This window comes from Watersipora subatra, chromosome 6 (assembly GCF_963576615.1).
Source record: "Watersipora subatra chromosome 6, tzWatSuba1.1, whole genome shotgun sequence".
NCBI lineage: Eukaryota > Metazoa > Bryozoa > Gymnolaemata > Cheilostomatida > Watersiporidae > Watersipora > Watersipora subatra.
Window position 1 is genome coordinate 64,102,662 of NC_088713.1, and position 15,635 is coordinate 64,118,296.

Consider the following 15,635-nt stretch of genomic DNA (forward strand, 5'->3'; position numbering starts at 1 on the left):
CCTAGATAACCAATTATGTCACCCAATAAATCTAATGCATCTCATGTAGCTCGATTGGATAGTATATTGCCTGGTGAAAGGGAGGTTTCGCGATCAATCTTCTGCGATATGGATTCTTGGTCCCAACAAATTAATAGCTCTAACTAGATAAACTGAATCACAGGTTGAAATACAGACCAATATACACTGATAGATACACATGAATACACAGAATAGATACACAGATATATACAATATGAAATGATACATTAACGGTTGCATCTTCAGTTTGCGTAGCATTTCTATCCCTCATAACTTTGATAGTTTAGGCTTGTAGAAAAAAGTTCAATGCATACTCACTATGAAGTTTGATGAGACTTCCTTGGCATGTTTTGAATCTATCAGATATGAATCTGAAGGTTATGCTGTCATTAACTGGATGAAGATACAGGATTGCTCGATCACTCACAGAGGCATAAATTTTCAATGCGCGGCTTTGAAACTCTTTGGCGCCACTTATTTTCAGGAAGTCCGCGCTACGCTCAAGCTCAATATCACGCCTGATGACCATATCTAGTCTGAGAAGGGAGTCTGGGGATAGGCCAGTGAGCGTTAGAGAAGAATTAATGTTATTTCTGTATGTATTAGTTGGGTAGCCTGAGTGGGTTGTGATGTACAGTGGGGTATCTGATCGTATCTCTCTATCATTGTTATAGCCCTCATCTATTGGAATTGGATCTGAAATAAATATATGAACATCACACCAGAGATATTCTATTGTGCAGTAGTTTATTGTGGCTTAATTGAGTTTTATATGTAAACAAATCAATATATATATATATATATATATATATTTATATATATATATATATATAGTATATATATTATATAAATATATATATACTTACATCTAGTATAAGTATATATATATTTATATATACTATATATAGTATATATATATATATATATATATATATATATATATATATATATATATATATATATATATATATATATGTATTGTCTTTGTTGGACCAACTGGAGAGAGAATGTCGAGGCACTACTAACAGAGGTAATACAACTTCTGCTTGGAAATAATTGGCTTTGACCGCGATATTGCGTTTGAACCTTACGAACAAACAAAACTAGAAGTTGAAGAAAACATAAAAACGCATTGTGTTTTGTAGAGTTAACAGTATTCATGAAGTTTCAAAGGTTTTTTAAATGAGTTGCATATGTCAGTTAGCGTGTGCACACAGTATATAGTATGTGACATTGACTTTGAAAAATATGCATTATTGGTCAGTGGTAGAGCGCCTGGATAAAAAAACTTGCGGGTAAAGAATTTGCTGTGAGTTCAAATCCAACAGTATCTAAATCAGTATCAGTGTCCAAGTCCATCCAAACCCATTTAGTTCTAGGATTTTCATAGCTATAGCTGGACATGCCCAATGAGAGATACACACACGACGAACTTTCCAAAAACATTTATATATATATATATATATATATATATATATATATATATATATATATATATATATATATATATATACAAGCACACAAGCCCGCACAAACGCACACACACGCACTCACACACATGTGCATGTAGGCGCGCAAGCACACACCCAAGCAGCTTACACAGACATAACAGCTAGCGATCAGTAAAAAAGTGCACACAAAACTATACTAATAATGACTCAATTAGATCAATAACAATTAATTCCTTTGTTGTTTCTGTTTGTATCATAGAACATTTTTCAACTCCAAGTTTTTAGCCTTTTTTTGTTAAAAGTATTGATTGCGGCACCATATAAATAATTCTCCACTGTTTAAGGCTGATAGTATTTTAGCTACTAACGCTGCAACTTATTTTGAGGCTAACATTCTGATTACATGGAGTTTATTTTTCTTTGCCCTGGAAGTTTCTATTCAAATTCATAAAAAATGTCACATTATGGATATATATAAAAAATATATATACATATATATAAATATATGTATATATATATATATACATATATATATATATATATATATATATTAACACTATTAAACTGCGTTGCCTAAGTAATAAAAGAGTTTTTGGAAAGAAAATTAACTTTTTATATGACATACCGAATACAACATTTACTATTGTAACTTTTAAATTTCATGTCATGAAAAATATTTTGAAGCAGTCCAAATGAATGAAGAGGAAAAATGAGAAACCTTCTCAAAAACAATTTAGGGTGGCTCGACTAGAGAGGTTATCTCCCTAGCAAATTTCTTAAATAGAGGAGACCTCTTCCCAGATGGTTCATGCCTTTTTGTAAATAATTTATGCGTCGTAAAATGTTTTTCCGTTCGGTAGCGAATGCTTCCCTGTGTTTGCAGAACTTTGTTAATTGCAATGCGCATGCTCTGGTTTGGTAGAGAGCCAAATTTATGTTCGACTTTTGAGACGACTAAATCTCAAAATCTTTGGTGAAAAACCTAAGGCTAAAATGATTAGCACGTGCATAGATTATGTGGTGTATGATGGCGCTCCTGATCACTAAGTTGTGGTGGCTCAGTTGTAGAGTGTATGCATATGAACCCTGTCGATGCATTTGTAGAGAATTTAATTCCACCAGAAAACATAAGTTTAATGTCCAGATTTTAAGATCTATAGCTGGAGGCACAGACTTACTTTCACATTTATATATAATAATAGCTGTGCCACCCGGCATTATATATATATCTATATATATCAATATATATATATATATATATATATATATCCATAATGTTCTTTTGTTGGGCATATATAACTATGCATCCACATTTAGTCGGAGTGAAGAAATTAGTAGAACGTATATAGTCCCACCAAGCAATTTTACTAAAAAATCATTGAAAATGGTATTTGTAATATATACTTTTAGCCATGGTTGTTATCAGTGGGACAACAAAAGAAAATTTTGAAGTAGTGTGGCGTTGTCCTTCCAAATATATGGGTTTTTATGACTAAGGAGTGGGGCCATCTATAAGGAATCACATTTGTTGGGACGTTTCTTTGAACTGATTTTTTTTAATTCGCTGAATTACATGTAGGTGAATGAATCACTGCCATTGGGTGAAAAAACTTGAACTTAATTAATCAGTTACCTATGAAGTTGTAGGAAGGTAATTTCAAATAGGGAAGACTAGACGCTTGAAGAGATTAGTGCTGGCTGTATGAATTAAAGGTTCAAGTAATTAAAGGTTCATAGGCAGACTGATTTCTTGTTCTTAAACCTTTGAACCCTGGCTGTCAATGCCAATGTGTGTTAATTGTCGATTTGGCAATTGGTCAATTTGGGCGAACATACGTTCATCATCGTTTCATGAGTCAAAATAAAATAGCAAAAAATACATGTAGCTGGTATCATAAAAGTTTTCAATTGCATCCCAATCAATTTGATATATGCATGCATGCATGCATTGTATATATCAAGTTTTGCCATGCAGAATATAATGGCAAAACCTGATATATACATTGTACAATGCAGGCGTGGAATGCATGCATTGTATATATCAAGTTTTGCCACCATACGCTGCATGGCAAAACTTGATATAGACAATGCAAGCATTCCACGCCTGCATTGTACAATGTATACATCAGGTTTTGCCATTATATGCTGCATGGCAAAACTTGATACATACAATGCGTGCATTCCATGCATGCATTGTATATATCAAGTTGATTGTGATGCAATTGAAAAATTTTATGATACCAGGTTTAGTTTGCTATTTTGTTTTCTGCAGATAATACATGTATAATCCGATTATTTCAGACAAACATCTGCTCTGCATAATTTATTTTGTTAAACTTGTAACTCTTTGATGTTGCATAATAATTAGCAGGACCCTCTCTGTTCAACATATAGCAGGACCCTCTCTGTTCAACATATAGCAGGACCTTCTCTGTTCAACGTATAACAGGACCCTCTCTGTTCAACATATAGCAGGACCCTCTCTGTTCAACATATAACAGGACCATCTCTGTTCAACATATAACAGGACCATCTTTGTTCAACATATAACAGGACCATCTCTGTTCAACATATAGCAGGACCCTCTCTGTTCAACATATAACAAGACCATCTCTGTTCAACATATAGCAGGACCCTCTCTGTTCAACGTATAGCAGGACCCTCTCTGTTCAATGTATAACAGGACCCTCTCTGTTCAACATATAGCAGGACCCTCTCTGTTCAACATATAACAGGACCATCTCTGTTCAACATATAACAGGACCATCTCTGTTCAACATATAACAGGACCATCTCTGTTCAACATATAGCAGGACCCTCTCTGTTCAACATATAGCAGGACCCTCTCTGTTCAACATATAACAGGACCATCTCTGTTCAACATATAGCAGGACCCTCTCTGTTCAACATATAGCAGGACCCTCTCTGTTCAACATATAGCAGGACCCTCTCTGTTCAACATATAACAGGACCATCTCTGTTCAACATATAGCAGGACCCTCTCTGTTCAACATATAGCAGGACCATCTCTGTTCAACATATAACAGGACCATCTCTGTTCAACATATAACAGGACCATCTCTGTTTAACATATAGCAGGACCCTCTCTGTTCAACATATAACAGGACCATCTCTGTTCAACATATAGCAGGACCCTCTCTGTTCAACGTATAGCAGGACCCTCTCTGTTCAATGTATAACGGTCTCTAACTGACCATCTAATTAGAAATTCCATTAAGGCTATGTTATACTGGCATGCCTTAATTAATTATCAACATAGGTATTTTGCTCCGCCTTGTAGCTCTTAAGGTTTTCTATTGTATTAAACCATGTTCAGCATTGTGATGGTGCAACTCATCTGTAATTTCAATGAAAAATTCCCATTCAACCATCTTCAAATAACTTTTCCGCAAATCCCCAAAATTTTAAGCAGTAGCCGTGATACTGGAACGCCATTGTGACCCAGACTCGTTGACTTGGCAGTAATCTAGAAGGTCAATAGTGACTTATCTAGCGCTCTTCCACAGATTGAGAACTTCAACAATTTCTGAAGGCTAATCTTAGAACCCATTGTAAAAATGACATTGCTTGTGATTTGACAAGAAACTGATGTGTGACATTACTGTTGCCAACCCTTGAACTATGCATAGAATTATTTTAGAAAAAGGAACATGTGACAATGAACATGTATGTATAATGTTTAGTGTGTGTTGTGATGGTGTTGGAACAACCACAAAAATCCACAGATTAGGTACATGAGTAAAAAGTAAAAAGAAGCTATCGGGCTGAACTGCAGTAAAAAGTATCAAGTTATAATATAGTAATATATGATAAAAGGATCATATATAAATATACACTAAAATATCTGCCTAGTTGAATGTTTTAAAAATGATTTTTTGGGGACTTTTTGAAAGTTAAGTAATTTACAATTGATACATACATGTATAAGTATATTAAATACCAAATAGTCAATGTTAGCTACCCATATATATATTGTTTACCCATGTATATATACAATGTAAATATGTTTAAAGAACTTTGACTATTGGATAGTATCTCATACATTTATATCAATTGTAATTTAATAGCCCTTAACAAAGTCCCAATAAAAGGTATTTTGGCAAAATCCCCACTAAAAGGCAAGTTATGGGTATATATATATATATATATATATATATATATATATATATATATATATATATATATACATATATATATACATATATATATATATATGTATATATATATATATATATATATATATATATATATATATATATATATATATATATATAGATAGATAGATAGATCGATAGATAGATAGATAGAAGAAGAAGACTAGCTGTGCCACCCGGCATTGCCCGTGTAATAGAAAAGTCTTTGGACAGAAAATTGATTTGTATTTAACATATAACAACATTTGCCATTCTAACTTTCAAAGTACATATCACGGGAAAAGTGTTTTGTTTTATAAACAATGAGAAGTAGTGAGAGTTGCTGGCTGTTAGCCTGCATGCTATCAGCCAGTACGTTAAATAATGTGAGCGAACAGCTTCTCGTGACGTTATGCTATGACCGGCTTTGTACACAAATATGTTAGGTAATTGCTCTCATATACTGACTTATATTGGCAAAGTAGCAATTCAAATCCTGTGGTCTGGTGAATAGTGTGTCGGTCTAGTGAATGACCAGGTCTGAGATCAAATCTTTTTCAGCACAGAAGCTATATTTCAAAATTTTAAGATCTATAGCCAGAACGCATACACATACTTTGAAAAACATATGTATGGATGTGATATATATATATATATATATATATATATCTACATATATATATATATATACATATATATATATCTATATATATGTAAATTTATATATATTTCAATAAACTTAAATATATATATATAATATTGTAGATATACATGTAAATATATATATACAGTATATATAAATATATGCAGTATATATATAGTATATATTAATAGTTATGTAAAATAGTTGTAGTATTATACCTGTAAAATAATAGTAAACTATTATTTCACAGATAATAATATTACAATATTATACCAACAATTATAATATTTTTACTAATAAAATTGTCGAAACTGCCATGTGGGCGCATGTGCGCACACATGGCAGTTTCCACAGGCATAATAGCTAGTGATTAGTAGAAAAGTGTATACAAAACCGAACTAATAATGACTTAAATACAGCAATACCTATTAATTTGTTCATTGTTTCTGTTTGTATCACAGCCCATTTTTCTACTTCAAGTTTTTAAATTTACTGTTAGAAACTTTGATTGAAGCCCCATAGAAATAATGATTACCCTTATCAGGCTAAAAGTATTTTAGCTACTAATGCTGCTATGTATTTTGAGGCTAACTTTTTGACGCTAACATTGTGATTACATGGAGTTTCTTTTCCTTTGCCCTAGAAGCTTCTATTTGAAACGACATTGCGTAAAAAGCTTTGTTTTGCTCAAAACTCTTTGAATGCTAATATCGACTATCTCAACAGTGCGGAAGATGAGTTGAGGTCAGAAGACATGGTCGAAGCAACAATCAAAACACAACTAGCTGAACGAACTTAAAAATGGAAATATTAGTTTTAAATGATAATTTTTGTTGTTGCATGTATTATAATTATGGTTTGTTTACGTCACATATGTTCTTAACTATATATTTGATAAATTATCATATAAAAAACCTATAAACTTGTATAGCTATTTTAATAATAATATGTTATTTGATAGCATTATTGCAGTAGCTTCTGTTCTATTGCACGTAAAATACCAAATTTGTTTGCGATCCTTAGCAAAGATATTGATGAGTGCAATGAGCTTTCATGCAATCTTGTTAAATATACTTATGAAATGACAAAGTTTTCGCAAATTGAAATTGAAATAGAAACTTGAAAGCACCAAAAACTGTAACACAGGCTATAACATCACTGTTGGTTAATTACAAACAATGAATATCAACTGTTAGAGACATTCATCAGCTTTCGATTTCTATTTCTATACTGCATTTTCTTTTAATTTATGACAAGTTGGAGGTAAATTCGCAAACTTCTTGCCTCTAAAAATGGGCTAATGTACATGTAACACCTCCCGAAAGAGGTTGCAAAATATAGGCAACATTCAAATGGCCCGTGAAAGAGTTAACTTTATCATCCAATGACAAGGTGTTTAAAAAATACACTGTCACCTTTCATTTGAACACCTTTTTAATAAAGCATCTCTCTAGAGAAAGGGTCGAAAAATAGAGTACTGTTTTTAAGATATAAAATCCATGATTCACCTTTACTGCTAATCCTCTCATTCAGGGCTAATTTTTGTTGCATCATTTCATGGTACCTTCAGATGCACTGCCACCATTTTGTTTCCACACAAAGAAATCTATCTTTAAGTGTTGCCAGGAAAGTAATATACAACTTATGGTAACTGATGGCGGTCATGGAGATCTAAGGGCAAATACAAACTAGGAGTTGTCCTTTCAACTACGTATTTGTTCATGTATTTGCTCACTGGATTAAAAACTGTTCATATTTATGGAACACATCTATGTTACAGCAACCAATCCGTTATTATACCCTGTAGCCGTTAGTTATCTATAAACTTTTTATACTTCTGTTTTTGAGCATGTACATGTATACATAAGCATACATTTCCGACTAAGCCCCTTTTAACCATTTTAAGTACCTTGGTTTACTCTAATCATCTCTCAAACTACTATAGATTTTTTATTTGTTAGTTTTTTTGTGGCAAAAGGGCATTTTTGAGTCAACAGGTGGCAAAAAAAGATGGGGTCTATGGTAACTCAATATGCTTAGCATATTTTAACCTAGTCATTATTAATACAGTTTCCTACCACTAATTTAGTTAATAAGCTAGGAGTAATTGGCCGTTAAAAGGCGAGTAGTGATACAAAAATAAAATTTTTCTCATGCCATGTGCAATCAGTCAAGCAACCTGATCAGAGCTGTAGACCTACATTCCTGTCATGGTGTAGTACAGAGTATTTAATTACGCTGATAGCAATTAATAAGGTATTTTCTGTAGTATGTTTCAGGTCTTGCCCAGCGACTCGTCAGCCTTGGTAGTAGCAGTCGAAAACTTCAATTTACTATTTATACTAATCTCCCGAGTTAGCTATCATTAGTTGCATAATTCACTTTAATCAAATACTACATTACAATGTAGTAAAAGCACTAGTAATAACCAATAATCAAGAGTTTTGCAAGCTGTAGAGCAACATCTACAGCCTGAGTAATGCATAGCAAAAATACTCAAGTCATCCCAACATTTCGCACAGCTTAACTCATGCAAATACTTTGATGGAATGAATGATGAAGTTTGCTTGATGAAGTTTGCTAGCAAGTTGAAGTATCATAGAGCTTTTTAAGCTGCAAAGAATCTTAAACCTTCTGAGAAAATTAAGATAAGAAAATAGCAAACTAATTTTACTTGTTTGTTCAACAAATAATCAAATGTTTATTAATCAAGATGTGGATGTATTCCTCTATTGGAACATTCTACATTCTCTTCACTTAATCATTTATTTTTCAGAACAATTTAGCTCATTGTTAGACTATCATTTGTTGGTGTCACCTGTATCAATGAATGTCAACTGTGGATACTAGATTATAATAAGTGATTGTCAAACGCTTTAATCCACATCTTACAGCTAAGTAGCAACAACAAGCTACTGTTTCTTTTTCGTAAAATATCATTACCATATGGTCTATATTTTTGCAACAACCAACGCCTGCAGTTGCATCTGGCATGCCTTCGCTTGCAGGTTCAACACCAAACCAGTTGATGTGAAAGTTGATGCTGTTGCAAAACTACATCTTTAGTTTGCACAAGTCTATGTGTCTGTGTAGACTGCAGCAATGAACCGACTGATGATATTGAGAATAGTAATCACATAAAAAATAATTTTAACTTTAGGATTATATGTAATAGTTTTAATAAATACTTTGCAATATTTTTGCTAGAATCGATTGAAAATGTTTGATATACCATGATAAATAGGGTAGATAACTTGGTAAACATGCTATATAATATAATGCGTAAAATGTACCAAGATACACATATCTTTTGTACATTGTATTGGATTGGTAGAAATAGTAGTTAGAAATATTCTAAAGGATCGTTATAGCTTTGTAGCAAGAGTAGATTCACATATCCTTTGCAATGCATATAGTATAAATAAATTGAATTTTTTGCATCGCTCTACTTTTTAATATGTTGGCATAAAAAATTAAATAAATAAAATGTTCTAGATATGTTTTGAAACTGAAACGATTTGTATCCATATCATGCAGCAAAATCGGCAAATTTTTGTAAAATTGCTAGCAGTAAGCCAAATACCAAATTTTTACATGGATGGCATTGGAAAGGTAAAGGAAGTATTGGACATTCACTTGTCTAACGGACTTTGTGACATTGTTTGTCAGATATCAGTTGGATCGAATAAATAGTTTATCGCGCGTGAAGACAAACTATAAACTATTTATAGTTTGTTTATAGCTTGTGATAATGAGCTATAAACTATGGGGTCTGTTTACTTGAATAATTAGTATATAACATGGGAGCACAGACTATACACACAACTGTTTCTAACAGTCTGGCACATACACTGGTGTTACATGCTATGAATTTTTTCATATTTTTCATCTTCGTAGCATGTAAAGAGTTTTAATGTTTTTTAATATTTTACACAAATTATCTCAAACTAAACATGAATTTTTCACTGCAATCTTGTATTCAGGAGGATTTTACTGTTTTCGTTTTATTTGCCACTATGCCTGCCAATAAAGGCTCTTTGCTCTTTTGTTATCAACAAAATAAAATACTAGTAACTTAAAACACCATTCTAGAAAATATATGTAACTCAAATTTAACAGTGAAATTTTTCACTCATTTCAACATTGATATTTGAACTTAGACGTATTTCAATAGTGACAGCTATGATATATAATATGTGCCCTGCTGTAGCTAAAAGCCCTACAAGCTAATATTAAAAAGCGCAGAGCTGTACGACAATTTTTTCTCAGCATGTAAACTTGTCAGCTACAAACATTTGGGAGTTTTGCAATTATTTCTGCATATCATATAAATACGTCCTCTTTATTCCTATGATCAAAACCACAACTTCCAAGCTCAAAAATTCAAAGGATGTAACACTAGTGGTTGTGCGCTAGGCGTCAGACAACTTGAAGATTGAAGGTTGAAAAAGCAACAGAGCTGATGCAGGTTTGTGAATCAAATATAAACTGTATATATGTATAAATATATATATATATATATGTGTAAATATATATATATATATGTATAAATATATATATATATGTATAAATATATATATATATATATATATATATATATTAGTGTTCTTTTTAATCAAAATATCATTCCAACTGATGAAGGAAAACTTATTTGAAATATTATCAGGAACGAATCTGGAGTAATCTCTATAAGTGATTTTCCGAGGAAATGATTTATGTGCAATAACAATTTTTCTCACAATAAATACCAAATTATGATCACTCATAGACAATTTAACTACTCCAGAAAACTTGCCGTGATGAGAAAAGTTTGTATACACATGATCAATTAATGTCGAGGAGTTTACAGTTACTCTTGTGGGTTCGCCAATCAGCTGTTTTAAAGACAGCGGATTACATATTTTCCTTTTCCAATTGGAACTTTCTTTTGTGTTCAACAAACTGATATTGAAATCACCTAATATCAAAATTTCTTCAGTGTTGCTGTAACACTCTTTCACAAAGTCTGAAAATTTTGTTATCCAATCTACTGTAGAATTCGGAGGTCTGTAAACAAAAGACGCTATGTAAGGTCCCGAAATAACTGGAATGATTTTAATGGAAAGACTATCAGCAGCAATTTCGTTAATAGCAAACTCCAAACGCTTGGAATTAATGGAGTTGTGAATATAGCATAATAAGCCACCGCCCTGGTTATAGTTCCTATCATTTCTTATCATATTATAACCATAAATTTTAAAGTAATCATCACCATGTCTAGCTCCAAGAAATGTCTCAGAAAAACAAATAACTTTAAATTTATCTTTAAAAATCAAATACTTAACTTCATCCATTTTGGAAGATAAACCTCTTATATTTAAATGGGCAATGGAAAATCCTTTAGAGAGATCCATCATATAAGAGGTTCAGCATGACATAAACAATAAACTAAAATGTTTTAGATAGGGTTTTTAATTGAAAATATTTGTATCCATATCATGCTGCCAATCCGGCAAATTACAGTAAAAATGCCAGCAGTAAGCCAAAAGCTAAATTTTTACATGGAAGGCGGTGAAAAGGTCAAAAAAGTATTGGACATTCACTTGGCTAACAGACCTTGCAACATTATGTTTAACAGACATCAATCGGTTTAAATAAATAGTTTATAGCATAGTTTAAACTATTTATAGCTTGTTTAAAACTTGTCAAAATGAGCTATAAACTATGGGTTCAGTTGCCTTGACTAATTAGTATATAATATGGGAGCGCAGACAATAAACACAACTGTTTCTAACAGCCTGGCACATAAACTGGTGTTACATGCTATGAATTCCTGTCATATTTTTATGTTCGTAACATGTAAGTGGTTTTATTGTCTTTTAATCTTTTACACACAATCTCAAACTAAGCATGAATTGTTCGCTGCTATATTGTATTCAAGATGTTTTTTCAATTTTCGTTTTATTTGCTAATATGTCTGCAAATAAAAACTTTTTTTCTTTTGTTATCAACAGAATAGAAGGTTAGCAACCAAAAACACCATTCTAGAAAGTATATGTAACCCAGACCTTAAAAGTAAAATTTTGCACATGTTTTAACGTTGCCATTTGACCTTAGACTCATTTTAATAGTGTCAGCTGTGATATATAATATGTGCTTTGCTGTAGCTAAAACCGCTACAAACTAATATAGGAAACGCAGAGTTGTGCGACAATTTCTACCTAGCATGTAAACATGTCAGCTAAACAATTGGGAGTTGTGCAACTACTTCTGCATATCATATACATGTAAATAATCCTTTTCATTTCTGTAATCAAAACCACACCTTCGAAGCTCAAAAATTAAAAACAATTTAACACTAGTGATAGTGCGCTAGGCGTCAGACAACTTGATCGTCGAAGGTTGTAAAAACAACAAAACACAATGAAGGTTTGTGTATTATATATAAACTGTATATATACAAAAGCGTATATATATTTTTTTCTTTTTCATTTTATATATATATAATAAAAGTATATATATAATAAAATGTATATATATATACAAAAATCTATCACACTAGAGACGATCCTAGATGCAGACTGTGCAACGATGCACTTGAGACAATCCATTACATCATCAGTGGATGCAAGCAGCTAGCAGGAAACGCATACCCTGAGCAGCATAATCATGTCGCAGGTGTTGTGTATAGAAATCTATGTGACGAGTACGGTATCAATAAACCACAACAATTGTGCGAAGCTCCTGGTAAGGTCAATGAAAATGACAGAGCTAAGATCTTCTGGGACTTCTACATTCAGACTGACAAGCATGTCTTAGCAAACTAACCAGATATAATGGTTGTGGACAAGGAGAACAGTCTTAGCAAACTAACCAGATATAATGGTGGTGGACAAAGAAAACAAGAGGGCTGCTATAATAAATATAGCAGTACCCAATGACTACAGTATAGCAAGCAAAGAAAAATAAAATGTAGGGAAATATCTCCCTATTGGAGAAGAAATTGAAAAATGCTGGGATGTAAGAACAACTGTTATTCCAGTAGTCATTGGGGCACTGGGCGCAATAACACCGGCGCATAAAATGTGGCTTGCACAGATACCGACAGCATTCAACTCAGGTGAGTTGCAGAAAAGTGTGCTACTGGGAACAGCTAAGATCTTGAGGCGAGTGCTCAAACTCCCAGGTCTATGGTAGGAGATCCGAGTTAACGAGGAAATTACCACTCATACGGGTTAACCAGGGTGAGAAAACAATTTATATATATATATATATACATATATATATATCTATATATATATATATACATGTATATGTATTTATATACATGTATATATATATACATGTATATGTATATATATATACATGTATATATATACATGTATATATATATATATCTATATATATATCTATATATATATCTATATATATGTATATATATGTATATATATATATATATATATATACAGATAATGGTTGAGACTTCACTGATATAGTGCTCAAGGTGGTCCACCGAGCCTGTATAAGTACAAAGACGGAAAAAGATTTTAGCAACAGTTTATTACTTAAAGTTTCATGATGCAAAATGATGTTAAGTTTGCACCAATCTTCAGATAAAAAATTGCATGACACAAACACAAAACCAAGAATACACTAAGAACACCAAAATGAAGAGTTACCTGTATAAGTACAAAGACGGAAAAAGATTTTAGCAACAGTTTATGACTAAAAGTTTCATACTGCATGCAGTAATCATCAGATGCTAATGTGAAGTGCTTGTGTATAATATTTGGTCAAATCAAGTATAAAAGCCTAACTATTAAATTGGTTAATTGGTGAGCTTAGCCTTAGATAGGTAAAATTTGGTGACGTGTCTACAGGATTTTACTATATCACTTCTCTGATTCAGGGTAGCCATGTGAGGTTGGAAAATTATAAAGTACTTCTCAGTTAAGCATAGATTGCACTTCGAAACACCATTCTGACAGGCCTTAGCTCTTGTTATTACTTTCCAATCAATACTAAAATCTTTTCCCTCGTCTTTTAATTGCCATATATATCTGCTTAATTCGGTGGTCTTTCTCTTGTCACTAATACCGAAGGATGTTTTGTGGTTGTTGAATCTGTCCTTAAATTGCCTCTCTGTCAATCCGATGTATGTTTGACTGCTTCTGCCGTCTGTGTCAACTGTTGCCTGGTAAATAATAGAACTCGTGAGACACTGACCATTTAAAGGGCATTCGTTACGATTTCGGCAATTGCATTTTCTGCTGCTTTCGTCTGTCGTAAAGTTCGCTAACAATTTGTTGTTGTGCTTGTCTATAATTGATTTTAAATTAGGCATACAGCTGTAGCTAACTTTCACAGTATTTCGGTTAAAGATTTTGTTTAACTTATTGTTCTTAGGAAATAATCTTTTGATTAGCAGTAGGAATTGTCTTCCGATGTTAGTGGCAACATTTTCGCTATATGGAGGGTTATACCATAATACGTCACGTTTCCGACTATTCCTACTGTCAGCGGTTTTAGTATTGTCCTGCTCGTATCTCAGCTGGTAGTCATAGCCGCTTCGTGATAGTGATTCCTGGAAAGGCTCAATTTCTCTATTAAAAGTGGCCTTGCCGGACGATATTGTGCACAGTCTCTTGTTAATTGATTTTGGGATGTTGTGTATAATGGCTGGAGGGTGGTTAGATTTCCTATGCACATATTGCACAGCATTGCTTGGCTTTCTATAAGGCGCGTATTCTCCGTTGTTCAGGTTCAGTGTAGTATCCAAGTAGTTTACTATTTTCAAGTTGGCCTCTATTGTTACTCTAAGACCGTGGCTCGTGAATATAGAGCATATATCCTTCTTAATGTTCTCGATTTTTCTTGGACTGGCCTTAATCGCTGCCAACCCGTCATCCCTGTACAACCCAAAACTGCCGCATTTAATTTTTTCTTTAATTTTGCTAAGTAAGTATAAGCCAATTACCTCACAACTTTCAGCTCCATCGAAGCTTCCCATTGTTATGTCAAATGGCTCATCTGTCTTTTTCCTCCACGGTTCATTATCGTGTATCAGGATGGATTTCTTAGCATGAAATATAATGTTGCGGTGTTCATTAGTGATATTGGTGAAATTGGCTGCATAATCGAGAGCTTTGGTCATTAGATCCTTAGTGATGGAAGGGTAATATTCCACTATATCAAATACAATAAAACTGTGTGATTGTTTGTTTCTGATGTTTTGAAACCAATTCAACACAGATGCAGTATTCTTCCATAGATTGGCAGTACTTTTCTTCAGTATTTCTGAATTAATATTGTCGAGGATTTCTTTGCTTATTCCGCCTATTTCCGTTTTAGTTGGATTTATTAGACGGCAGGTTGGGTTGTTCTGGA